We start from the raw sequence: 27,800 nt of genomic DNA on the forward strand, positions 1-27,800 counted from the left end.
AATGATACAGAATTATCAAACTGCATGCTTTGTGGTACAAAGGTATAAAAAGGGTCATAAAGGCATTTTATTCTATCTTATATTGCATGGTCCACTGGACTAAGGAGCAGATCTAGTCTGTTGTATCCTAACTGATTATTCTGTGTGAACTCTAGGGAGATTTACGGGGGAAGGAAAGAATACTTCCTACAAGACTGTGAACCAACAGTGGAGCCATTCCATGAAACTTACTCCAGCCTAATGCCTGGTGTATGCCCCATGACAGAGGATGTGCTCCTCCTAAAATACACTTAACAGACCTTGCATTCCTAGTGCCCCCAAACTGCATAGGTTCCACTGACATGCAGCAAATGGCTGCTTGTCTGCATGGAAGTAAGAACAGAGTTTGCATCTAGCTACATGGGAGGCTTTTTCACCTCCTTCTGAAGCATCAGGTATTAGAAGAGACAATATTTTTCATTTTACTTTTTAGTTAGGGTAAATTTCTTTTCAGGTGAAAAGTCAAACTTTTACTCAAAACTTTGTGGGCTTGATTTTTGCAGTTGTTTTGATTCCTTAATGTAGTGAGCTGACATTGATCATCAGTTGAAAACTCGCTGAAGGAGTACATAGTAAGTACGTTATGTATTTACAGCCCATGGGCTCATCTGATCTGAATGATGTGTTTATCTGATTCTACAACAGATTCAGATTTTGCAGATTAAGAGCTTCCATTTTTTTTTTTAAAAAGTACATTCTTAGCCCTCATGGCTTTAAAGAAAGCTTTTCAAAGATGACCCAACATAATCCTTAGACGATCTAAAACAACAGCTCTGAACAGCATTCATTTCTGTGGGCTGTCTTTTAAGACTAACAATAACCTAAGGACAAGAATTTCAAATAATTTAGGTGTGCAAGTGTAACCCACACACCACCTGGATGTAGTGTTCTGTCCCATCTAGTGGCATCGAGACCATGTAGAGAGCGATTAATGAGTTTGCTCTGCAGCCTTAGCTAACAGCCAGTTGGCTTTTAGCTCATGTGGTAAAGGCTCATGCACTAAGCTCCAGAGGTCCCAGGTTCAATCCCGCCCACCGACAGCTGGGGTCAGTTGGTGTTACAAGTGGGGGCTGGTCCGGGATTGCAACTGGGAAGACTCTGAAGCTCAGGATGTGCTTCCTCACCTAGGGGAAGTATGTAACCTATACCCCTTCTGGGTGTGGTGTTCTGTCCCATCTAGTGGCACGGAGACCACTTAGAGGTTGAGTCTGCTCTACAGCCTTAACTAACAGCCAGTTGGTTTTTAGCTCGTGCAGTAGAGGCTCATGCACTAAGCTCCAGAGGTCCCAGGTTCCCACCTGCTGACGACTGGGGGTCTGTTGGTATTTCACAAGTATGCACCTTATTTGCACTTACCACTATTGTGTACAAATATCATGTAACTGCATGTTCAAATGCCCAAAAGGCAGAAACAGAAGCAGTTATAAAGTACTTTTTATAATTTTTCCCACTAAGTGATGTTGAATGCAACATACATTTACTGCTACACAGCCATATTTTTGAAGTGTTAACTAATTGTGCCTCAAGTTTTGGGTGCCCAACTGTTGCTACATCTTGTGCTTGATTTTCAGAGATACTTAGGACCCACAGCTCACAAGGGAAGCTTGCAATAGGGACTTTATTCTCTACTGTCTTGCACCTTGCTTAGTCATTTATTCCTATGCAAAGAGGATGTAAAATGCTACAAAATTAGAATGGTACCACTTTCCAGACTCTTTGAACAGGTGTAAATGTTGATGCAAGACTGGAGATCAGTCCAGCTTTTCCTAGCTATTGGTTAGTGAAAGCCAGGACACTAGACTGGATGGTCTGATTTCTGAATATCGATTCTATGTCCTATAATCAACCAAGACATTCTTATTGCTTGCTGGAAACTGCATGAGAGAAAATTTTAGGCGATTGGTCCAAAATAGAACAGAATTAGATTCAAATGCTCCAATTTCAACCACACTAAAGTCAATAAATAAATGTAGTGGAAGCCATAACTATAATAGTGGAATTCTACATCCATACACAGGAAAGGAGGTTTGCACAGGTGTTAAACCTGATACCGTAGCCACCTCTTATCTCTCCCTTTCCCCTCCCCCCCGCCCACGGTAGTATTCATTAATCAGACAAAAATGATAGGCAGCCCAAGAAATGTGCATGTGAGTGTATGTATAGATTCATTTGCTTGGTATATATTAGTTACATTCCATTTGGATGTCGTTGTCTATGCATCTTATGACCAATTCAATCACAGGGGACTCATTTTAGGATGTTTCAGTGGGTGGCACTTCTATCTCAGTCATGCCCACCTCCTCTCTGGGACCCCTGAGGTAGGGAAGCATTATCATCCCCACGTATAGATGGGAAACTGAGGCACAGAGAAGCTAAGTGACTTGTCCAAGGTCACACGCGAAGTCTTTGGCCGACCAGGCAACCGAACCTGGGTTTCCCTTGTCCAGGGCCGGTGCCCCAACCAATGGGCCACCGTTCCTTCCCTTCTTTTTGGATAAGAAGGGAAAAATAAATGCAAGTGTTGTGTGGATATTTTTTTTTAATGGAGTTCATCTGAGAACTTCTTCAACTGTCCAAAATCTAATCTGTCTCCGAAAGCATAGATTATTTTTCAGGTTTCAGAGTAACAGCCGTGTTAGTCTGTATTCGCAAAAAGAAAAGGAGTACTTGTGGCACCTTAGAGACTAACCAATTTATTTGAGCATAAGCTTTCATGAGCTACAGCTCACTTCATCGGATGCATACTGTGGAAAGTGTAGAAGATCTTTTTATACACACAAAGCATGAAAAAATACCTCCCCCCACCCCACTCTCCTGCTGGTAATAGCTTATCTAAAGTGATCACTCTCCTTACAATGTGTATGATAATCAAGGTGGGCCATTTCCAGCACAAATCCAGGGTTTAACAAGAACGTCTGAGGAGGGGTGGGTAGGAAAAAACAATGGGAAATAGGTTACCTTGCATAATGACTGAGCCACTCCCAGTCTCTATTCAAGCCTAAGTTAATTGTATCCAATTTGCAAATGAATTCCAATTCAACAGTTTCCCGCTGGAGTCTGGATTTGAAATTTTTTTGTTGTAATATCGCAACTTTCATGTCTGTAATCGTGTGACCAGAGAGATTGAAGTGTTCTCTGACTGGTTTATGAATGTTATAATTCTTGACATCTGATTTGTGTCCATTTATTCTTTTACGTAGAGACTGTCCAGTTTGACCAATGTACATGGCAGAGGGGCATTGCTGGCACATGATGGCATATATCTGGCTCTATCAATCTGTTTCTTCACTTCCGCAGGTGGGTATTGTAGTTGTAAGAATGCTTGATAGAGATCTTGTAGGTGTTTGTCTGTTTGAGGGGTTGGAGCAAATGCGGTTGTATCGCAGAGCTTGGCTGTAGATGATGGATCGTGTGGTGTGGTCAGGATGAAAGCTAGAGGCATGTAGGTAGGAATAGCGGTCAGTGGGTTTCCGGTATAGGGTGGTGTTTATGTGACCATCGTTTATTAGCACTGTAGTGTCTAGGAAGTGGATCTCTTGTGTGGACTGGACCAGGCTGAGGTTGATGGTGGGATGGACATTGTTGAAATCATGGTGGAATTCCTCAAGGGCTTCTTTTCCATGGGTCCAGATGAAGATGTCATCAATATAGTGCAAGTAGAGTAGGGGCGTTAGGGGACGAGAGCTGAGGAAGCGTTGTTCTAAGTCAGCCATAAAAATGTTGGCATACTGTGGGGCCATGCGGGTATCCATAGCAGTGCTGCTGATTTGAAGGTATACATTGTCCCCAAACGTAAAATAGTTATGGGTAAGGACAAAGTGACAAAGTTCAGCCACCAGGTTAGCCGTGACATTATCGGGGACAGTGTTCTTGATGGCTTGTAGTCCATCTTTGTGTGGAATGTTGGTGTAGAGGGCTTCTACATCCATAGTGGCCAGGATGGTGTTATCAGGAAGATCACCAATGGATTGTAGTTTCCTCAGGAAGTCAGTGGTGTCTTGAAGGTAGCTGGGAGTGCTGGTAGCATAGGACCTGAGGAGGGAGTCTACTAGTCAGACAATCCTGCTGTCAGGGTGCCAATGCCTGAGATGATGGGGCGCCCAGGATTTCCAGGTTTATGGATCTTGGGTAGCAGATAGAATACCCCAGGTCAGGGTTCCAGGGGTGTGTCTGTGCAGATTTGATCTTGTGCTTTTTTGGGGAGTTTCTTGAGCAAGTGCTGTAGTTTCTTTTGGTAACTCTCAGTGGGATCAGAGGGTAATGGCTTGTAGAAAGTGGTGTTGGAGAGCTGCCGAGCAGCCTCTTGTTCATATTCTGACCTATTCACGATGACAACAGCACCTCCTTTGTCAGCCTTTTTGATTATGATGTCAGAGTTGTTTCTGAGGCTGTGGATGGCATTGTGTTCTGCACGGCTGAGGTTGTGGGGCAAGTGATGCTGCTTTTCCACAATTTCAGCCCGTGCACGTCGGCGGAAGCACTCTATGTAGAAGTCCAGACTGCTGTCTTGACCTTCAGGAGGAGTCCACCTAGAATCCTTCTTTTTGTAGTGTTGGTAGGGAGGTCTCTGTGGATTCGTATGTTGTTCAGAGGTATGTTAGAAATATTCCTTGAGTCGGAGACGTCGAAAATAGGATTCTAGGTCACCACAGAACTGTATCATGTTCATGGGAGTGGAGGGGCAGAAGGAGAGGCCCCGAGATAGGACAGCTGCTTCTGCTGGGCTGAGAGTAAAGTTGGATAGGTTAACAATATTGCTGGGTGGTTTGAGGGAACCATTGCTGTGGCCCCTTGTGAAAGTTTAGTGTCCTTTTTCTTTTGTAGAGAAGCAAAGTGTGTTGTAAATGGCTTGTCTAGGTTTAGTGAAGTCCAGCCACGAGGAAGCTTGTGTGGAAGGTTGTTTTTTTATGAGTATCCATTTTTGAGAGCTCATTCTTAATCTTTCCCTGTTTGCTGTAGAGGATGTTGATCAGGTGATTCCGCAGTTTCTTTGAGAGGATGTGGCACAAGCTGTCAGCATAGTCTGTGTGGTATGTACATTGTAATGGATTTTTTACCTTCAGTCCTTTTGGTACGATGTCCATCTGTTTGCATTTGGAAAGGAAGATGATGTCTGTCTGTATCTGTACAAGTTTTTTCATGCAGTTGATAGATTTCCACTCCATACGGCTAAATGCAGTGCCTTGCATAATGAGAGGTTTCAGAGTAACAGCCGTGTTAGTCTGTATTCGCAAAAAGAAAAGGAGGACTTGTGGCACCTTAGCGACTAACCAATTTATTTGAGCATAAGCTTTCATGAGCTACAGCTCACTTAATCGGATGCATACTGTGGAAAGTGTAGAAGATCTTATTACATACACATAAAGCATGAAAAAATACCTTCCCCCCCACCCCACTCTCCTACTGGTAATAGCTTATCTAAAGTGATCACTCTCCTTACAATGTGTATGATCAAGTTGAGCCATTTCCAGCACAAATCCAGGTTTTCTCACCGCCCCCCCCCACACACTTTGTCCTTACCCATAACTATTTTACATTTCAGGACAATGTATACCTTCAGATCAGCGGCACTGCTATGGGTACCCGCATGGCCCCACAGTATGCCAACATTTTTATGGCTGACTTAGAACAACGCTTCCTCAGCTCTCGTCCCCTAATGCCCCTACTCTACTTGCACTATATTGATGACATCTTCATCATCTGGACCCATGGAAAAGAAGCCCTTGAGGAATTCCACCATGATTTCAACAATTTCCATCCCACCATCAACCTCAGCTTGGTCCAGTCCACACAAGAGATCCACTTCCTAGACACTACAGTGCTAATGAACGATGGTCACATAAACACCACCCTATCCCGGAAACCTACTGACCGCTACTCCTACCTACATGCCTCCAGCTTTCACCCTGACCACACCACATGATCCATCGTCTACAGCCAAGCTCTGCGATACAACTGCATTTGCTCCCACCCCGCAGACAAACACAGACACCTACAAGATCTCTATGAAGCATTCTTACAACTACAATACCCACCTGCGGAAGTGAAGAAACAGATTGATAGAGCCAGATATATGCCATCATGTGCCAGCAATGCCCCTCTGCCATGTACATTGGTCAAACTGGACAGTCTCTACGTAAAAGAATAAATGGACACAAATCAGATGTCAAGAATTATAACATTCATAAACCAGTCAGAGAACACTTCAATCTCTCTGGTCACGCAATTACAGACATGAAAGTTGCGATATTACAACAAAAAAACTTCAAATCCAGACTCCAGCGGGAAACTGCTGAATTGGAATTCATTTGCAAATTGGATACAATTAACTTAGGCTTGAATAGAGACTGGAAGTGGCTCAATCATTATGCAAGGTAACCTATTTCCCGTTGTTTTTTCCTACCCACCCCTCCTCAGACGTTCTTATTAAACCCTGGATTTGTGCTGGAAATGGCCCACCTTGATTATCATACACAATGTAAGGAGAGTGATCACTTTAGATAAGCTATTACCAGCAGGAGAGTGGGGTGGGGGGAGGTATTTTTTCATGCTTTGTGTGTATAAAAAGATCTTCTACACTTTCCACAGTATGCATCTGATGAAGTGAGCTGTAGCTCATGAAAGCTTATGCTCAAATAAATTGGTTAGTCTCTAAGGTGCCACAAGTCCTCCTTTTCTTTTTTTGATTATTTTTCAGTAATCTCTGAGGAATAACATTGTGTGGTCTTGTAGTACCACCAGGTGGCGCTGTACTCACAGGATTCCATAGCTCAGTTGTTGCAGGATCTCTTTAAGAAGAAAAAACGTTCTTAAAATTAACCAAAACAAGTAGCTTACACTATTTTCCCTTCTGTAGCGAGATCTAAACCTCTGTATTTCAGATGAGGTCAGTTCTCCAAAATACAAGATTGCTGTGGTGTTCTTGTATTTTGAATACAAAATATTTCAGGGACTTATTTTCATCCATCAGGCCCAGAAGCAGCCTTGTGTGTGCCACCATATGCCTGCTTTGCACATGCACTTCTCCACATGTCTGCTCAAAATGGGGATTTGCACATTGCACAGATACATACAGAACTATGCATGCAAAACAAGCACACAACTGTCCGCACAAAGTTGTGTGTGGGCATGGCTAAAAAAGGGGACCGGGGGGGGGGGGAAGGATAATTGTTCCAGGGCCCTGAGCAGCCGGAGGGGGAGCACCAACATCTGTAACATCTGAATAAATAAAGTGAAATGAGAGAAGGTGAGGCCACAGCCAATATGGTACACCAGGACTTCGCATTTTTCTCCTCAGGTCTGTGTGGGGGCCTGCTTGGAGAAAATTAGGCCCTCAGAACATTGTATTCATTATTAGAATCTATTAATTGTTAAGTATACATTGCACTTAGTGCTGTACAACATGTAAAATAAAAGCTACCTCCTGCCTTGTTGTTTGGCTCCCTGGTAGGTGTTGCAGAAAAGCGTCTTATGAAGGCAGCTCTGACAGGCTTGGCAGTGTTTGTCTGAAACACCCCCAAGCTGCTATCAAGTATTGACACAGCTGCGAAATAGTTAAATGAGATCTTCTGACTCACTGAGGTAGCTTTGAATATAAGGGAGGCGGGAGCAACTGACTTGCAGAGAGCAGATTTAGGGAATGAACACTGGAAAATCAAACCAAATAAATATCGGGGGTAGCCGTGTTAGTCTGTATCCACAAAAACAACAAGGAGTCCAGTGGCACCTTAAAGACTAACAGATTTATTTGAGCATAAGCTTTCGTGGGTAAAAAACCCACTTCTCCAGATACATGGAGGTTTGGTTATAAGGTCTGGGTTTTCCCTCTTTGCTTGTTGAAATTAGTGAAATGCTGATGCAGGCTGTAAGTGAGCAGATACAGAGTGAGTAGATCGTCCATGCTGTATCAGTTCAAAAAGAAAAACACTAGAAACGAAGGAAATCAATTAACATTAATGGCAGGGCTGTAACCTTTAAACTGGACAGAAGCACAAGGTAGTATTGTATCAAGGAACATACTGTAGCTAAGGAAAACATAATGCAAAGCTTCTTTCATATTCAAGATATAAAATACCAATAAAGGGGCAAGTAACCGTTATAATAAAAAAAAAACAAGATCACATCTCCAGTAGTAAATGCTGATGTTCCACCACTATTAGAATTAAAAACTTTCTTGTCATGAAATCACTTTTTTAAAAGTGCCCACCATAAATGCCACATACTTGCAGGCAAAAAACACAGGCCGCATACTTAGAGAATTCTCAGATGTCTTTTAGAGTCTAGAATGTCTTAACGGTAAATCATACATTAAGATAGACAAAACCAGAATGATGGAGTCATTCACAAAGTTCACTTTATCCTAAGCAGATAAATTTAGAAACTGAACTTGAGAATATGGAAAAGCTAGGAGTTAGTGAAAAGGTAGAACACCAATAAAGCACATTAGTTTTATGGTGTTATGAAGTGCTGAAGTTATAGTGGATGTTTTGATACTGGTGTGTCCCGGGCCCTAGTGGGGAGCCAGCTGTGGTCACTCAATTAGAGTTAACTGCAAAGAATGGAGCAGAAAATCCCCATAAAGCTGGTGGATATTCCAATACTTAGATTCACCAAGTCAGCATAAAACAGCTTCTTTATTACCTTACTGGTTACTCAGAAGTCCAAACAACACAGTTCCCTTAAAGTGATCCAGCCTCAGGCCTCCATCCAGGTACCCACGTCAACTATGATGAAAATTTCTGTAAATCTCATTTCATCATATAAAAGAAAAGGTTCTACCAATCCCAAAGGATTGGATACATCAGCTCCCAGGTTAATAAGGTGACCAGATGACAAGAACAAAATATCGGGACACATGGGGGGGCAGCCACAGGCTCACCCCCACACCAGGGCCAGCTCTAGGTTTTTTGCCGCCCCAAGCGAACTGGGGGGGGGCGGGGGAAGCCGGAGGGCCGCCGAAGCAAAATATCGGGACAAATGGCGACCCAACCGTACATTGGTTGGGACGCGGGGCAAACAAATAAATATCAGGAAAGTCCCAATTTTATCGGGACGTCTGGTCAACCTACAGGTTAATGAATGTTTCAGATCTCACCCAAATACACGCTACAGGCAATTCTTATTAACTAAACTAAAATGTATTAAAAAAACAAAAGAGAGAGAGTGAAGTTAAAAGATCAATATACAGATAGACATGAGTTCAATCCATTGAGGTTCAGATTCACAGCAGAGATGGTGAGCTTTGTAATTGCAAAGAGTTCTTTCAGAAATAGAAAAGGAGTACTTGTGGCACCTTAGAGACTAACCAATTTATTTGAGCATAAGCTTTCGTGAGCTACAGCTCACTTCATCGGATGCATACTGTGGAAAGTTTAGAAGATCTTATTATACACACACAAAGCATTGAAAAAAATACCTCCTCCCACCCCACTCTCCTGCTGGTAATAGCTTATCTAAAGTGACCACTCTCCTTACATTGTGTATGATAATCAGAAGTCTTCCCAGAAGTCACCTACTACAGGACAGGCCTAACAAAGAAAATAACAGAACTCCACTAGCCGTCACCTTCAGCCCCCAACTAAAACCCCTCCAAGGCATTATTAAGGATCTACAACCTATCCTGAAGGATGACCCAACACTCTCACAAATCTTGGGAGACAGGCCAGTCCTTGCCTACAGACAGCCCCCCAACCTGAAGCAAATACTCACCAGCAACCACATACCACACAACAGAACCACTAACCCAGGAACCTATCCTTGCAACAAAGCCCTTTGCCAACTGTGCCCACATATCTATTCAGGGGACACCATCACAGGGCCTAATAACAATCAGCCACACTATCAGAGGCTCGTTCACCTGCACATCCACCAATGTGATATATGCCATCATGTGCCAGCAATGCCCCTCTGCCATGTACATTGGTCAAACTGGACAGTTTCTACGTAAAAGAGTAAATGGACACAAATCAGATGTCAAGAATTATAACATTCATAAACCAGTCGGAGAACACTTCAATCTCTCTGGTCATGCGATTACAAAAAAACTTCAAATCCAGACTCCAGCGAGAAACTGCTGAATTGGAATTCATTTGCAAATTGGATACAATTAACTTAGGCTTGAATAGAGACTGGGAGTGGCTTAGTCATTATGCAAGGTAGCCTATTTCCCCTTGTTTTTTCCTACCCCCCCAAGACGCTCTTGTTAAACCCTGGATTTGTGCTGGAAATGGCCCACCTTGATTATCATACACAATGTAAGGAGAGTGGTCACTTTAGATAAGCTATTACCAGCAGGAGAGTGGGGTGGGAGGAGGTATTTTTTTCAATGCTTTGTGTGTGTATATAATATCTTCTAAACTTTCCACAGTATGCATCCAATGCAGTGAGCTGTAGCTCACGAAAGCTTATGCTCAAATAAATTGGTTAGTCTCTAAGGTGCCACAAGTACTCCTTTTCTTTTTGCGAATACAGACTAACACGGCTGTTACTCTGAAACCTTTCAGAAATAGTTCATAGTTTATAGTCCAATGTCCAAATATCATATTCAGGGCATACCAGCATAACTGGGACCTCAGTCTTGTGACTCAAATGTCCCCTGATGAAGCCAAAGCAGATATGAGATGACAGAATCAGGACCCAAGGATCTTTTATACAATTTCATATCTTTTTGACAAGTTGGAGTTCCTCAGGGAACAAAACGTAATTAGCATGACTTTGAAGGAGGTCCATCTCCGGTACTTAACTATAGAATTAACGTAAGGCCATTGCTTGTTCCCCCATCATTCACAGATTATTTGCTATACATTTCAAAGAGAGATGAATACAGAGATATCCCATGTTTACAATTCATTTAAATGATAGGATGTTCTTTTGACCTCTGAATTATCAGAATTCTGCCTAGCCGGGGACTGTTGTTGGCTGTCAGCAATTTGTTCAGTGAATCAGTGCTAACCATGGTTTAGCTGTAAGTGTAGACAAAGAGCAGTTTCTAAATAGCATTGCCACAAATCAGTTTTACTGCCAATAGCTGCAACCTTTGAAGGCCCATGTGTGTCTCTCAGGAAGGCAGCGAGTCGAATTTGCCTCAAAACCCCTAAACACAGCAAAAAGAAGCTGTGTCCGGGTCAAAAAGGAGATAGCGACAGCAGTTATGGGAGAAAAAAAGCACATGTGCAAACTGATCACAAACCACTTGTTTTTAGCCCCACTTAGAATATAGTTCAATAGTTTTCTCTGAAACTAAGCTATTATACCATTCTTAACTATCACATCTACAGCTGCTACCCTTATGACAGTGTCACAAATCCAAGAATTCATGATTGTTATAGTAACACTAGGCAGTTTTGTTTTTATAATTGTTTTCAGAGAAGTGATATAAAACAAGCATCTTCTCTCTCAGTATGTAATACCACATTTGTACAAGAAACAAATGAATCATTAACCACTCACTAGTCAGCTTAGTATTATTTTGAGATGTAAGCTGGTAGTCACTTCTCTCCCTTCTGCTCGGTATTATAGTTTAAAACGTGATTACAACAGCCATCTGGGATCTGGGCTATAGATGTATGAAATTTTTATCTCAATTAGCAGGCACTCTAAGTCTAATTTACCAAAATATTGTTGCTCATATTGTTTGGCATCAGTCCTGAATCCTTCCAGTTCATATCCTGGTTCAATTCTTCCAATCAGTATTTTTTTGGTTCTTGACTTTGAAAATTCTGTACCAAATCCATAGGCTTGGCAGGCTTCATGGTATTCACTCCACTCCACACCCTGGGTGCTTGGAACTCTGAGGATGCAGTGAAGATAGAACTCACACCTTCTGGGTCCACAAGCAGAAGCGCCTACCACGTGAGCATCTCTGGTAAGTGCGATTAGCAATATAAAGCCTGTGACACACCCTTTGAACAGTTCTGATTCCATCTAGAAGACAATGATGTATACATAGGACTTCTGATTTTCAGCTGTAACTGATAAACATAAGAACATAAAAATAGCCACACTGGGTCAGACCTATGGTCCATCTAGCCCAGTAGCCTATCTCTAAAAGTGGCTAGTGCCAGATGCTTCTTGCAGTCAAAGACTTAGGGACACTTGTACCATGGGTTTCATACCCATTGATGGACCTATCAGCTATGAACTTATCTGATTCTTTTTTTTTTTTGAACGCTGTTATACTTTTGGCCTTCACAAATCCCTTGGCAACGAGTTCCACAGGTTGACTGTGCATTGGGTGAAGAAGTATTTCCTATGTTTTTTTTTTAAACCTGCTGCCTATTAATTTCATTGGGAGACCCCTGGTTCTTGTGTTATGTGAACAGCAGGGCCCACAGATAAAAGCTGGACCTCAGATCCTGAAACTCCCAAGCTGGGGCAAGCTCCCAAGTGGGTGATGGGGGCCAGCCAGAATGTAGGACAGTTGGGAGGGATGTGATTGTTTCAAAAACCTATTTTGAAAAAAATACTTGCAGATAAAACAAGGTTTCGTGCTTTAAGTGCCTTAACATGTCTGTAATACAAATAAGTACAGAGTATCTGAAGTATTTAAGTACAAGTGTGAAGAGTGATTCAAAATGCTTACGTATGTACTTAAGAACATGGCAACACAGCTTTTGTCTAAGGGCCTCTCTACACAGAGGAGAAATGCAGATGATGGAGGTGTAATTTCTAAAACGCACTGTGTTGCGCATTAATTGGTCCATGTAGACCCTGCTGGTGCACATGAAAAGTTCCTGCACTTTAACATGGCGCTGTTCAAAACAGAACTACATTAAAGGGCACTATGGGACATTACGGTACGCACGACTGTAAATGAGTAATGTATGTAATATACAGTATTACAGTATGTGTATAAGACGCAGTATATTCATTACAGTACATACAAAAAGAGCCCCCCCAAACCATTGCTGTATGGACAGTGACGTAAAACTCAAAAATTGCTAAAAATAAATCCCCCAAAGTGAAGGTAATAAACCCCCAAAACAGAAGCCCTGCGTATATACACAATAGCCAGTTCATTACAATACATTTAAATAGCCTTTTTTTACTTTCCTTAATGCAATGTAACAACTGCAGCAAAGTCTCTGCAGACCATAGTCTCTGAGAGCTGTTAGACTAAGTCACCTAGTAGATCCTTTCCTTTGCTAATTTCTATGATTCTGGCCTATTAGAAGTGAGGTTTTGCACTGCTTTGTTCAGGAGACCAAGATTTGGTTCCTGGTTCTATTATCTTACTTTCTACATGAGCTGGTAGAGCTGTCAGGACAGTGTGTTTGTTTTACTGGGGAAAGGAGCAAGTCACTTAACAGTGCATCCTGTAGCCAAACCAATGGACTGCAGTACCAGCCTTTGGATAGCTAGAAAGAAGGTGGCTTCAGTGCAGAGTCTTGAATGTGAAGGAGACAAAGTGAAGGTCCTTTGGGCTTCAGTAAAAAGACAGAAGGCCAGATCCTCATTTTAAAGTCAATGGAGCTATGCTGATTTATACCAGCTGAGGATCTGGCCAGAGGATCCTGCTTTTTGGAGGCCAGAAGGGAGGGAAACTTTGCCTAACTCTAAATACTCAACACTAAGAATATTAAACATACGTAGGAAATATTGTGATTTAGCTTTATCAAGTCACGTTTAGGGCAATGTTCACTCCACATGATGCACACACACAAAAGTTACCTCATCTTTGTTGTGTTTGTACAGCGCCTAGCACTGTGGGATCCTAGTCCATGAGTATGGCTCCTGAGCATTATGATAATACAAATAATAGATAAACATTTGTTTAAATATTTGAAAATACTTTAGAAGCTCTGTGGAATAGAACAGCAGAATGAAAGCTTGCGTGCCATGTATTATGAGGATGGGGTAATCAAATAGCCCCGAGGAAGCAGTACATTAATGACAAGGTCAACCCTCAGCCACCCCCAAAAAGGTTTCTGTACAGGTGTATGTAATTTCAGTAGGTACCAACTTCATGACCTGTAGATTTGTCACATCACTATGGAGCTATAAATAGAGGGAGTCTATATATTGGTAAGGTTTGCAACTGACGCCTACATATTTGTATCTCTTGCTCGAGTTAAAAGCTCCTTAGGCAGAGGATCCACTTTCAGATGTACTCTGAGCCTATATAAATAATATCTTTTGAAGTCTGTGGGTGGCTATATTGCTCTTCGAACAATTTAAGCTTAGGGATCAAATTCAGTAGGGTGGGTAAGGAGAAGACAGAAAGGGAATATGGGGTCGATCCCCTTGCTAAACATTGACTACTTACGCCCTGGTAAAGTAGAATCTTACTGGCATGCCCAGAGGTGACAACGTATTTGTGATCTCAGAAGACCTGTCAGAATTCTGCAGTATATCTACACCCTGATAAGTCTATGCCAGATCATTCCTGTCCATGCAGTTTGGTTTCTCATCCTGTCCTAGAGCTGATGAGTGTTTCATAGGCCCTGAAATTCTGCTCTTTTGTTATACTTGTTGCTTGTGTTTATATTTTGTTACCAGTAACCTGGAATCTGAAATGAGTGGACATATTGTAGTGTATTATGTTTTCATATTCAGATCTGGATATGGCCAGCGTAACGGCTGTATTAAAGTTACTGGCAGAGGGTCCAGTCCTGTGCAGTGGGAGGTCTTCCACTTACTTCAGTGAGAGAAAGGTCAGACCCAAAGTGGGATGTTTTGAACACTACTGGGGAGCATTGCCTTACAAATCTCTAAAGCCAGAATATGTAAAAAAATGGATCCAGGGAATTCCAAAAGATCAGATGCGAGATAATCTGGGTTTGGGGCTTTTTTTATGTTAAATCCAGAGATCTCAGAATGAGTCATTTAGAATTTCTGCACAGCCCAAAATAATACATTGTTCTAAGAGGCAGCTGCAAACAGACTGCCTGTGTAAAATGTGAATGGAGAGGATGAAAGGAACTTCATGTTTGTGGGTTTCATTTCTTTAGCCACAGAGTGACATTCTTTTCAGACACTTGTCCTAGATAAAAATATTGACACTTTCAACAATTGAAAGGTTAAAAAAATTAAACATTTCGTTTGACCTGAACAAAATGTTTTGTTTTGATTTTAAACATTGTTGTGTGTTTTCCAATTTTAAACAATAAATAAATAAAAGAATAAAATGAAAGAACAAAAAGTCATCTTGAATTGAAAAAGCACACCGTTCTGTGTTGCAAATGTTGAAATAGGTTTTTTCCCCCAAATAAACAATTCAGCAAAATCAGCACGAAAGCTTATGCTCAAATAAATTGGTTCGTCTCTAAGGTGCCACAAGTATTCCTTTTCTTTTTGCAAATACAGACTAACACGGCTGCTACTCTGAAACCTGTCAAAATCAACATGAATTCCCAAAATATTTTGGTGTTGCCAAATCTGCATTTTTTTTTTTTCTGGGAAAAAAAGTTTTGATCAAAACACTTTACCTAGCTCTAATTCTCTCCTCTTTAACTGGTGGGGTTGGTTATGTAAGAATCATCAGGATTCCCCATAAACCACTCATTCTGGCTGCGAGGGGACAGGAACAAAGAAAAGGCATTTAGGTGTTAATGCTGCCAAAACAGTGGAACAAACATTTGTGCCTCTGCTGCACAAGCAGAAGAGATGCTGCAAAGGGGATTTGCAAACCCTGCTCAGAATGGGGCCCGGCAATTTGGGGGAGTCTCTGAACGGCTGCATGCAAGCCAGTATTGGCGGTGAGATATCCGGAGCAGTGAGAGCGAGACTAGAGGATTCTCAGGTCCTTCCCCTTGCACAGTGGGGAAGTTGCTTGTGCCACTGAGACTAGTCCCTCTCCATGGCCTAAGGGAAGGATTTCTCCCCATCTCTTCTCTTTGCAGGTGATCAGTTTCAGTATGGCCAGTCCCAGCCATTGCAAAATCATAAGTCAGATCCTGAAAATCGATTAGATTGGTCTAAAAACCAAGAGGTTTTTTTTTTTTTTTTTTAAATGGTACTGTTTTTTCCTTTCTCATTTTTGAGCCTTTAGGGTTCACATTTTCAAGGGGTTCTCCACAACTTCATGGCTAGACACTGGCTTTTTAAAAAAAATGAAAGCCAAGTTTTTCACATATTCACGTGACTTAAAAGTGGAGCTTTATGAAAACACCAATTCCTGCAAGCTTTACGTTCAAGTTGTGAGAGTGGGCAACTCTGAGAATTTGCCCCTTGATGCTTGGACTAAGAAAGAAGGTACAACAATGCACTCTTGCTTGTTGCTTTTAGGGGGACTGGTTAAGAACAGGCTTTGTTGAGGTAAAATACCTTTCGTTGGTTTATTCTGAAACTGATTCCTTTGCTTCAGTTAAGTGGAGCACATTGATGAAGTGGAGCTCCATCTAGAAGAAATGTATTCATCATAGTGCGCTGGTGACCCTGATGTCTGTATACATGAGGCCATGTAGGATTAAACAGTAAAGTGTGTCTAAGGCTCTGTAAATATTATCTGTTATACTTGGCAGGGACACATCAAGACGTAAAAGCATTTGATACAGTGGTAGACAATGTCAGCTCTTTCTTGTGTGTGAATAGGAATGCTTCAGTGTCCATACCGAGTTAGTTTGTAGTCTAGATCTGGTTTATAATCCGCTAAATCTGTATAGTACACCAATATTAGAGTCTCATATAAAACACTTGATTTTGAGAGAAGGTTTGTAGTTTTAGTAAAACTAAACAAAAATAGACTAACATTTATATGCCATTTGATAGGAGTAATTTCAGAAGGCAACAATTTTGCCAGGGTCTGAGTCTAGGGTGACCAAATGTCCCAATTTATTAGGGACAGTCCCGATATTTGGGGCTTTGTCTTATATAGGTGACAATTACCCTCCACCCCCGTCCCGATTTTTCACCCTTGCTATCTGGTCACCCTATCTGAGTCATAACAGGACAGAGAATATAAGACATTTTAAGAACAGGCCAATGCCATCTAACCCAGCTTGCCTGCCTTCCTTTGGTTGATCCAAATCCAAAATTTCTGCTTTTTACCATGCCCTCCTGAATCCCTACCTTCTATTATAGAGCTGCTGCAGTGACTTTATGGTTAAGGTTACAGCTCACAGTTATGAATTCTACCCCCAACTTCCTCACTATCTTCTTCTTTTCACCTCACATTTCTCGGTGTGGTTTCCTGCACAAGAAGGATGTATGTAAGAAATTCTGTGGCTAAGTGGACAGGATGTTTTAGATATCTGAGAGTCTGAAAAATGAATACTTGTGGCACCTTAGAGACTAACAAATTTATTTGAGCATAAGCTTTCGTGAGCTACATGCATGCATCCGATGAAGTGAGCTGTAGCTCACGAAAGCTTATGCTCAAATAAATTTGTTAGTCTCTAAGGTGCCACAAGTCCTCCTTTTCTTTTTGCGAATATAGACTAACATGGCTGCTACTCTGAAACCTGAAAAATGAATATTTTTTCTGTTTTGGAAGTCATTTAAAAAAGACTTGGGACATCGTTACCTAAAAAAATGACTTCATCTAGGAGCTCCACATCAGTTTTATTCATTTGCCCTCATTGTGACTAGTGCAATTGTTTTAGGAAAGATATATATATATATATATAGGAGAGAGAGATCTATCTATCTATCTATCTATCTCACTGGGGTTTATACATTGCTTCATAAATGTGGGTGGAGTTGAACTTCTTTGTAAATCCAGCAGAGTTTATAAACCCAGGAAGATGGATGAGCTTACACACTTTCCTGTCAAAGCAGATATGGTAAATGAGTTTAAAATAGGTCTGTCAAGCGATTAAAAAAAAAAGAATCGCTATTAATTGTGTGATTAATCGCACTGTTAAACAATAATAGAATACCATTTATTTAAATATTTTTGGATGTTTTCTACATTTTCAAATATATTGATTTCAATTACAAAACAGAATATGAAGTGTACAGTGCTCACATTATATTTATTTTTGATTACAAATATTTGCACTGTAAATAACAAAAAAAATAGTATTTTTCAATTCACCTAATACAAGTACCGTCGTGCAATCTCTTTATCATAAAAGTTGAACTTACAAATGTAGAATTATGTACAAAAAATAACTGCATTCAAAAATAAAACAATGTAAAATTTTAGAACCTACAAGTCCACTCAGTCCTACTTCAGCCAATTGCTCAGACAAACAAGTTTGGTTACAATTTGCAGGAGATGCTGCTGTCCATGTCTTGTTTACAGTGCCACCTGAAAATGAGAACAGGTATTCGTGTGGCATTTTTGTAGCCGGCATCACAAGATATTTATGTGCCAGATGTGCTAAAGATTCATGTGTCTCTTCATGCTTCAACCACCATTCCAGGAGACATGCATCCATGCTAATGATGGGTTCTGCTCGATAATGATCCAAAGCAGAGGGGACTGACACGTGTTCATTTTCATCATCGGAGTCAGATGCCACCAGCAGAAGGTTGATTTTCTTTTTTGGTGGTTCGGGTTCTGTAGTTTCGGCATCAGAATGTTGTTCTTTTAAGACTTCTGAAAGCATGCTCCACCCCTCGTCCCTCTCAGATTTTGGAAGGCACTTCAGATTCTTAAATCTTGGGTCGACTGCTGTAGCTATCCTTAAAAATCTCACACTGGTACCTTCTTTGCATTTTGTCAAATCTGCTGTGAAAGTGTTCTTAAAACGAACATGTGCTGGGTCATCATCTAAGCTTGCTATAACATGAAATATATGGTAGAATGCAGGTAAAACAGAACAGGAGACATACAATTCTCCCCACAAGGAGTTCAGTCACATGATGGCATATATGCCCCTCTGCCATGTACATTGGCCAAACCAGACAGTCTCTACGCAAAAGAATAAATGGACACAAATCAGACGTCAAGAATTAGAACATTCAAAAACCAGTCGGAGAACACTTCAACCTCCCTGGACACTCAATTACAGACCTAAAAGTGGCAATTCTTCAACAAAAAAACTTCAAAAACACACTCCAACGAGAAACTGCAGAACTCGAATTAATTTGCAAACTGGACACCATCAAATTAGGCTTCAATAAAGACGGGGACTTGATGGGTCATTACACAAACTAAAAACTATTTCCCCATGCTAATTTTCCCCCGACTGTTACTCACACCTTCTTGTCAGCTGTTTGAAATGGGCCATCCTGATTATCACTACAAAAGTTTTTTTTTCTCCTGCTGATAATAGCCCACCTTAATGGATTAGTCTCGTTAGAGTTGGTATGGCAACCCCCATCTTTTCATGTTGTGTGTGTGTGTGTGTGTGTATATATATATATATATACACACACACAATCTTCCTGCTGTATTTTCCACTGCATGCATCTGATGAAGTGGGTTTTAGCCCAAAAATCTTATGCTCAAAAATATTTAATAAATTTCAATTGGTATTCTATTGTTTAACAGTGTGATTAATCACGATTAATTTTTTTAATTGCAGTTAATTTTTTTTTAGTTAATTGCATGAGTTAACTGTGATTAATCAACAACCCTAGTTTAAAAAGCTCTTCCCTGTGTACGCAGGGTGTGAATGAGCTCTCCCCGACATCCAGTGATGACCTGGGGAGAAGACTTCAGGAACCGACTTTGTTTGCATAGATCAGTGGTCTCCAACCTTTTTATGCCCAAGATCACTTTTTGAATTTAAGGGCAACCCAGGATCTACCCCATCCCTTCCCCGAGACCCCGCCCCTTCCCCGAGGCCCCGCCCTGCTCACTCCATCCCCCATTCTCTCTGGCGCTCACTCTCCTCCACCCTCACTCATCTTCACTGGGCTGAGGTAGGAGTTGGGGTTCGGGAGAGGGTGTGGGCTCTGGACTGGGGCTGAGGAGTTCGCAGTGTGGGAGGTGGCTCCGGGGGTGCAGGAGGGGGTGAGAGGTGCAAGCTCTGGGAGGGAGTTTGGGTGCAGGAGGGGGCTCTGGGCTGGGGCAGTGTGTTGGGGTTTAGGAGGGGGTATGGGGTGCTGGCTCTGGGAGGGGGCTCCTGCCGGGGGGGCACTTACCTCAGGCAGCTCCTGGGCGGTGGCGCAGCAGGGCTAAGGCAGGCTCCCTGCCTACCCTGGTGCCACTCAGGCACATCAGCACCTCTTCCCTATTATGAGCTGGGACACCACCCGCCTTGCCAGCCAGTAGTGAACCACGTGGCCACGTCACTCCCGGAAGGGGCCAACATGCTCTGTGCACTGTCCCTCTCTGCAGGCACTGCCTCTGTAGCACCCATTGGCCACAGCTCCCTGTTCCCAGCCAATGGGAGCTGCGGGGGCAGTGCTTGCAGGCAGGAGCAGCCCGTGGAGACCCCTGCCACCCTCCCAACCCCCACGGGGCCAAGGGGGTATGCTGGCTGCTTCTGGGAGTGGTGTGGAGCCACGGCAGGCAGGCAGCCCCGCTGCATCGCCACGGCCGGCGATCACAATCGACTGGGAGAGTCTCTCCAGGATTGACCAGTCGATCGCGACTGACGGGTTGGTGACTGTTGGCATAGACACACCCACTCTGCCTAAGTGAGCAGCTTTGCCCAAATGATCGCCTTGGGCTGGTGTTGGATTGCAAGTCACTTTGGTATTGGGTGAGGGGTAATAAAGTGTTGTTACCTTTGCTGTGTGAGTAGAGGCCAGCAGAACTGTGTTTGGCATGCCATGATTGTGGGTGGTCACTGCACTCACTAAGCAGGGGCTAGGGATGCCAAAGACCTGTGGAGATGAGAGAGGGTGGTCATGTTTGATGGTGTGGTCTCTGCCTAAAGATACTATTTGAATCTTCCCCTCTCTACTGTTTAATGACAGCCCATTAGACTCAATTGGGAGTCTTTTGTTTTGTAATTCGTCACAAGAGCTGAAATCACTGAGAGCCAAGTGCTAAACCTTAGACCTGCTTGAGGGGCAGCGTCTCCAGTGAAAAAAATTGACTAGCCTGCCTAAGGCCTGGTCTACACTGGAGGTGGGGGTGCGGGGCATCGATCTAAGTTACGCAACTTCAGCTACGTGAATAACTTAGCTGAAATCGACGTACTTAGAGCTCTTACCGCGGTGTCTTCATTGCAGTAGGTCGACTGCTGACATTCCCCCGTCGACTCCGCCTACACTTCTCGCTCCAGTGGAGTACTGCAGTCGACGGGAGAGCGCTCGGGGGTCAATTTATCGCGTCTTCACTAGACGCAATAAACAGACATCCCCTCCCCCCCGCCCCCCGCTGGATTGATCGCTCCCGAGGTAAGTGTAGACATGCCCTTAGTAGTGAGGCTCCCCGGTTAACTGCTGAAATCACTGAGAGCTGTGTTAAGTGGGGGGACCTCAAGACATCACAGAGGCTAGAGTTGAGCAACGCAGCGGGTGACGGCACAGTGGCAGAGTGATCAGTGGCACGGCGGCCAGCGTGAACGGCGGCCAGAGTGAACGGTGCAGTGACAGCTGCTGTGGCCATGTTTGGTGCCTTCCCCGTGTCCTGGGGTAGGAGGTGAACTCATGCAAATGCATCTCTGCACTCTGGGTCTTCACTGACCAAGGGCGACAACTCTGAGTGGGGTGTAGTGGAGGGAGAGGGCAGTGGCAGGTTAAAGGAACATTTGTTTGTCAGACTTTCACACCACAAGGTGAGAACCTGAAGTGAAGGACACTGCCCAACGGACTCTGGGGTGGGTGTTTTGCTCAGGGTCATTTGCTTGGAAACCACCTTTGTGGCATTTTCCCATATTAAGGCTGGCTTCCTTTTTTATTATTATTAAAAGTTTTCTTTGCTGTACACTGACTCAGTGCTTGCAAGAGGAGACGTATTGCCTCTTAGAGGCACCATGGGGTGCCGTTTAATTTTCCCAGATTGAGCCAGTTCTGTGCTGTATTGTTAAGAAGACCCCCCCCCAGATACTGAACCTGGCTCTTGTTGCTGCTGGCTCCACCTGGCAGAAGGGTTACAAGTATAATCCAACAGATCACTTAGATCTGAAGATGAACTGCTGAGGTTACAAACACCACGGACAAAGCCTTGCTATGTATGTGGAACGCTTGCCTCATCACTGAAATGAAACCACCCCAAGGGTGAAAAGTAGCAATTCTTTAACAGCATACTCCAAAACCACTCAACTGCATTAGGAACAAAAGAGAGAGAAAACCCAGGGCCACTGCATTTTTAGCACCTTTCCAAAATTAAATGTTTCCACCCATGATTCCCCTTTGTTTCTTGCTCTTATGGACGTGTTCTTCCTAGCATCCTGTGTGTTACTTCTTATTTTATAACTTTTAAAATTTCTCATTGAAACATTTATTTTGAACATATAAAAGCAAAAAGAACAGAATGGTACGCTTTAACATGAAAAATAAAATGTGACAGAGCGACATACCACAAACACATTGGGTAGGAGGCATTCCTCAACACTGATGGCAAATATCCCCAGACAATATCAGGCAGGAACATAAGAATGGTCCTACTGGGTCAGACCAAAGGTCCATCTGGCCCAGTACTCTGTCTTCCGATAGTGGCCAGTGCCAGGTGCCCCAGAGGGAATGAACAGAACAGGTAATCATCAAGTGATCCATCCCCTGTCGCTCATTCCCAGCTTCTGGCAAACAGAGACTAGGGACACTATTCCTGTCTGTCCTGGCTAATAGCCATTGATGGACCTATCCTCCATGAATTTATCTAGTTCTTTTTTTGAACCCTGTTATAGTCTTGGCCTTCATAGCATCCTGTGGCAAGGAGTTCCACAGGTTGACTGTGCATTGTGTGAAGAAATACTTCCTTTTATTTGTTTTAAACCTGCTGCCTATTAATTTCATTTGGTGACCCCTAGTTCTTGTGTTCTGAGAAGGAGTAAATAACACCTTCCTTATCTACTTTCTCTATACCAGTCATGATTTTATAGACCTCAATCATATCTCTCCTTAGCTGTCTCTTTTCCAAGCTGAAAAGTCCCAGTCTTATTAATATCTCTTCATACGGAAGCTGTTCCATACCCCTAATAATTTTTGTTGCCTTTTCTGAACTTTTTCCAATACCAATATATCTTTTTTGAGACGGGGCAACCACATCTGCACACAGTATTCAAGATGTGGGCATACAGGGATTTATAGAGAGGCAACATGATATTTTCTGTCCTATTTCTGTCTGCTCTTTTGATGGCCGCTGCACATTGAGTGGATGTTTTCAGAGAACTGTCCATAATGACTCAAGATCTCTTTCTTGAGAATGCTGGATGCTGCAGTATGAGATCAAAGTTTCCAGTTAGAGCTCAGTAAATACTGCAAAAAGCCTTCTTCTTATAATTGTTTATCATTTGTATTACTGTCGTGCCTAACTGCCCTAGTTATGAACCAAGTGCTTTATGAACACATATTCACTTGAAGTCATGGAAAATGTACTCGCACCCCTGTTGTGTTTGCTCTCCATGAATGCTCATTCACTTGAGTCGTGCTGACACAGTGTTCATCCACTGAGAATTTCAAAGTCACGTGTAAGCATTTATGTAGAAACCAGATGTTAAATATAGACATGCAAGTATTTGTGCTGAAAGGGCTTATGCACTTCTCCAATTAGGAAATAGAAACCATAGCACATGACTCATCTGAGTAACCACAATGAGCTGACACTTCTCGAATAGTAAATGATGCATATGGAACCCTTGCAAAGAACTGCTCACAATCAAACCAAAAAGTTGCCCCCAAAATATTAATCACAAAAGCAATTTGTTAGCTAGTTTTGAAGAATGAGTAAATCCAAGGAAGTGCTTATCTGCTGGCAGGACATGAGGTGAAATAAATCAGAGAAATTATTTGCTGGGAATGAGTCACTCCGGTCTGTCACCAAGGAAGTAAAATGAAGCTACGAGTGTCCTGTAAAGGAAAGAAGAGATGACGGAATACCAGCAGGGCCTGCTATGGACATCCATACTTCCTTACCTGGGCTGGACATCTTTGACATGAAACCTTGTCAATTACTCTAAAGAAATTCTTAATATACAATATCTGCTGATTTTCACTTATCTGTCATGCCAGTGATATGAACACGGAACTTCAGCAGGTTTTTGAGGCCTCAATCTAATGCACTTTGAAGTCAATGGACAGATTCCTATTTACTGATCTTTGCCTGAACCATGACCGCCCCTAACAGAATCCATGATAACTTTCCAATTGTCCAGAAGAACTAGCATCTCACTTCTTTTATAATACAATGAAGACACATCTCTTTGACCAGGTCTATCCCATGGCTACAGAAGAAGAGCTAGCAAGATGGTCCCTTTGCCAAACAAATCTATGGAGAAGAGCAGGGCAGTGGTCCATTCCTAAACAAATGACACTTTTCTTAACTATCCTATTGCTGCCTAGATACTACAGCAATACAGGTGTAATCCCCTCTCCTGTTCCCCGGCCCAGTATGAGGTCGTTCGAGATAGGGGAAGCCTGCCTTGTGACTTTACACAACTTTGGGAACCTGTGCCTGAGGCTTCTTTGTGTGCTCCGCATTGTGTGTCAGTGCATATTCATCTCAGACCAGCCCCACTCAGACAAACCACCAGGAACATGCACTAGACATCCATGAATATAGATAAATCAGATGTATAGTGGCTTGCCACATAACTGATATTTATAACCTGGTTGCACTCTATAATAATAATAATAATTAATACCAAGCATTTTTCATTTGTAGATCTCAAAGCACTTTACAAGGAGGTCAGTATCATTATCGCTATTTTACAGATGGGGAAACTGAGGCATGTAAAATGAAGCAACTTGCCCAGGGTCACCAGCAGGCACATGGCTCCCCAATGTGCTCAGGGCCTTAGGGGCAGACCTGGGACTAGAATCCAGATCTCCTGAGTCCCACTCCAGGGCACAAGCCACTAGACCACATTGTTTGTCTCTTGACTTGTACCCCCTCATTATAATACTAATTAATTAATAATTAATAATAGAATTAATAATGGAAACAGCCTCCCAAAACTGGCATGAAAATTTACCAGACCAAGCACAAGAGTTGCTTACCTGCCCTTTGCCAGGATGATTGATGCTAATGAAAAGAACTAATGATGCTTTTTTCGCTGATCTAAAAAATTACTTGCCCTGGATGAGTGAATTAGAATTTTACAAGGCTTAATGGAATTATGTTTTCCCTTTTTCCATATCTTATGAATGAATCATGAATTAGTGAATTCTTGAAAAGGCTCACTTAATTTTCCTTTATTTGCATCCGATGAAGTGAGCTGTAGCTCACGAAAGCTTATGCTCAAATAAATTGGTTAGTCTCTAAGGTGCCACAAGTACTCCTTTTCTTTTTGCAAATACAGACTAACACGGCTGTTACTCTGAAACCTTAATTTTCCTATTCGTTCATTTTGAAACACGTGGATGTATGTTAGCTGGTCCTAGTATCTGTTTACTTTATTCTTTGTTGTGAGAGCCATCTTGACTAGGAATATCAAAGTGAAAGGGGAACTGGAGAAGGGTTTGAAAATGAGCCTTCTGGTGTCAGGGTTTTCTGTGATAAGCCCAGTTTTATTCACCATTTTTCATAATGAGCTGGAAGAGGGAGTTAACAGCCTATTTAAATTTGCAAACAATACTAAATCAGGAGGTGTTAACAACAGAAGCAAGAATGGAGACATAGAACGCAAGGATCTAGCGAGCTTAGAGATATGGCCACAAAATAATAAAGTGAGACTCAACTTGGAAAACAATGTAGTATGTGAAAAAAGCCAATGCATTTGTGAGCAGCATCTGTGTATCAGTGCTTCCTTCAGAGACGCGAACCTGCCAACCTCCCTGTAAAGCACAGGAGTCCCACTCTCAGAAACCAACACTTGAGCTGGAAAATCTCTCCAGCCATCCCCCCATCTCCAACTTCCCAATCCTGTGCATAATAATAATAATTAACAATAACAACAATCATAATTAATAATAAATAACAAAATGCTTAAAATTCATTTAGAAAGTGGTTAAAACTAAGCTCCAACAATATATGATCCCTGCTGACATCCTGGTTGCTTCACAATCAAACTTCAGAGAGGGAAGTAACACAGAGTGAGCCCTTTTAGTACTGCTTGATAACCTCCTCATGGCAATCCGTACAGGACATATTTCACTGCTTGAACTACTTAACCTCTCAGCTCCATCTGATCCAGTGGATCACAGGGTATAAAAGTCCTGCCTCCATGAAACAGCTGGAATAGACAGCACAGCATTCCATTGGCTCCAATCATTCTTCTCCATCAGAACCCACAGAGTGGCAATGGGCAACCTTTCCTTTTCCTGATAGTCCCTCACCTCCAGAGACCTGCAAGGATATATCCTGCACTCCCCTCCTCTTCAGCATCGACCTCAGACAAGCAGTGAGATATCAGAGGATCCACTACCAACAAAATGCCAATGATGCTAAAGCTGTCACCAACCAGAGTGGATGATCTTGATGGTCCGGCAGTCCTTCTGGCCTTAAACTCGCTGGCTATGGATTACGGTAATTCACTGTTGCTAAGGCTGAAGGTGGAAGCAATTAAGAGGCTTCAGGGTGTGTAGAATGTGGCTGCTTGTCTTCCCAGAGAAACTGTCTATTGTGAGTCCATCACCCCTTGCTGAACAAAGAACTAGAAAACAGGGAAGAATCTTGCACTGACCATGAGATGGACTGGATAACCTGATATACTTTCCCCATCTTTAGTTTCTATGAGAAATTAGAATGAGGAGTACTTGTGGCACCTTAGAGACTAACAAATTTATTTGGGCATAAGCTTTCATGTACTTGAAAAGATGGGGGTTGCCATACCAACTCTAACTAGACTAATCCATTAAAGTGGGCTATCAGCAGGAGAAAAAAAACTTTTGTAGTGATAATCAGGATGGCCCATTTCAAACAGTTGACAAGAAGGTGTGAGTAACAGTAGGGGGAAAAATTAGCATGGGGAAATAGTTTTTAGTTTGTGCAATGACCCATCCACTCCCCGTCTTTATTGAAGCCTAATTTGATGGTGTCCAGTTTGCAAATTAATTCGAGTTCTGCAGTTTCTCGTTGGAGTGTGTTTTTGAAGTTTTTTTGTTGAAGAATTGCCACTTTTAGGTCTGTAATTGAGTGTCCAGGGAGGTTGAAGTGTTCTCCGACTGGTTTTTGAATGTTCTAATTCTTGACGTCTGATTTGTGTCCATTTATTCTTTTGCGTAGAGACTGTCCGGTTTGGCCAATGTACATGGCAGAGGGGCATTGCTGGCACATGATGGCATATATCACATTGTTAGATGTGCAGGTGAATGAGCCCCTGATGGTGTGGCTGATGTGATTAAATCCTATGATGGTGTCCCTTGAATAGACATGTGGACAGAGTTGGCAATGCGGTGTGTTGCAAGGATAGGTTCCTGGGTTAGTGTTTTTGTTGTGTGGCGTGTGGTTGCTGGCTTGTCTGGTTATGTACATTCTCTCCTCAGGCCCTATGCTACCAGCACTCCCAGCTATCTTCACTCTCACAGACCTTGGGAGACAGGCCAGTCCTCGCTTACAGACAGCCCCCCAACCTGAAGCAAATACTCACCAGCAACCACATAATTCTTCTCAGGTATGCTGCCAGCCAAGGAAGAATCTCTGGAAAGATAAGGGCCAATGGGTTATTGTGAAATGCTACCTTGTCTCCCCCCCCCCCCCCGCCAGACTGGATCAGAAAGGAATGTTAAAATAAACCAGATAAGGGGGAAGCAGACACCCTCTTTGCCTGAAAGAAAGAACCTTCCAAGGCTGAAGGGAAGGGTAAGACTCAATATGGCCAATCCATACCGGATATTGTCCAGGAAAAATGCACTATCTGAGGATGGTCACTATAGAC

The 27,800-nt window shown here is 42.5% G+C and overlaps 1 long non-coding RNA gene across 1 annotated transcript; it reads right to left on the reverse strand.

The window, feature by feature from the left end:
• Positions 1-17,958: 17,958 nt before the first annotated feature.
• Positions 17,959-27,563, reverse strand: LOC142068435 (uncharacterized). The gene is made up of 3 exons (XR_012664266.1): positions 27,513-27,563; positions 20,602-20,700; positions 17,959-18,835 (listed from the first exon to the last, which is right to left on the reverse strand). It is a non-coding gene; the product is annotated as an uncharacterized LOC142068435 (long non-coding RNA).
• Positions 27,564-27,800: the final 237 nt, after the last annotated feature.

The sequence above is a fragment of the Caretta caretta genome, chromosome 11 (genome assembly GCF_965140235.1).
Source record: "Caretta caretta isolate rCarCar2 chromosome 11, rCarCar1.hap1, whole genome shotgun sequence".
NCBI classification, from domain to species: Eukaryota; Metazoa; Chordata; order Testudines; family Cheloniidae; genus Caretta; species Caretta caretta.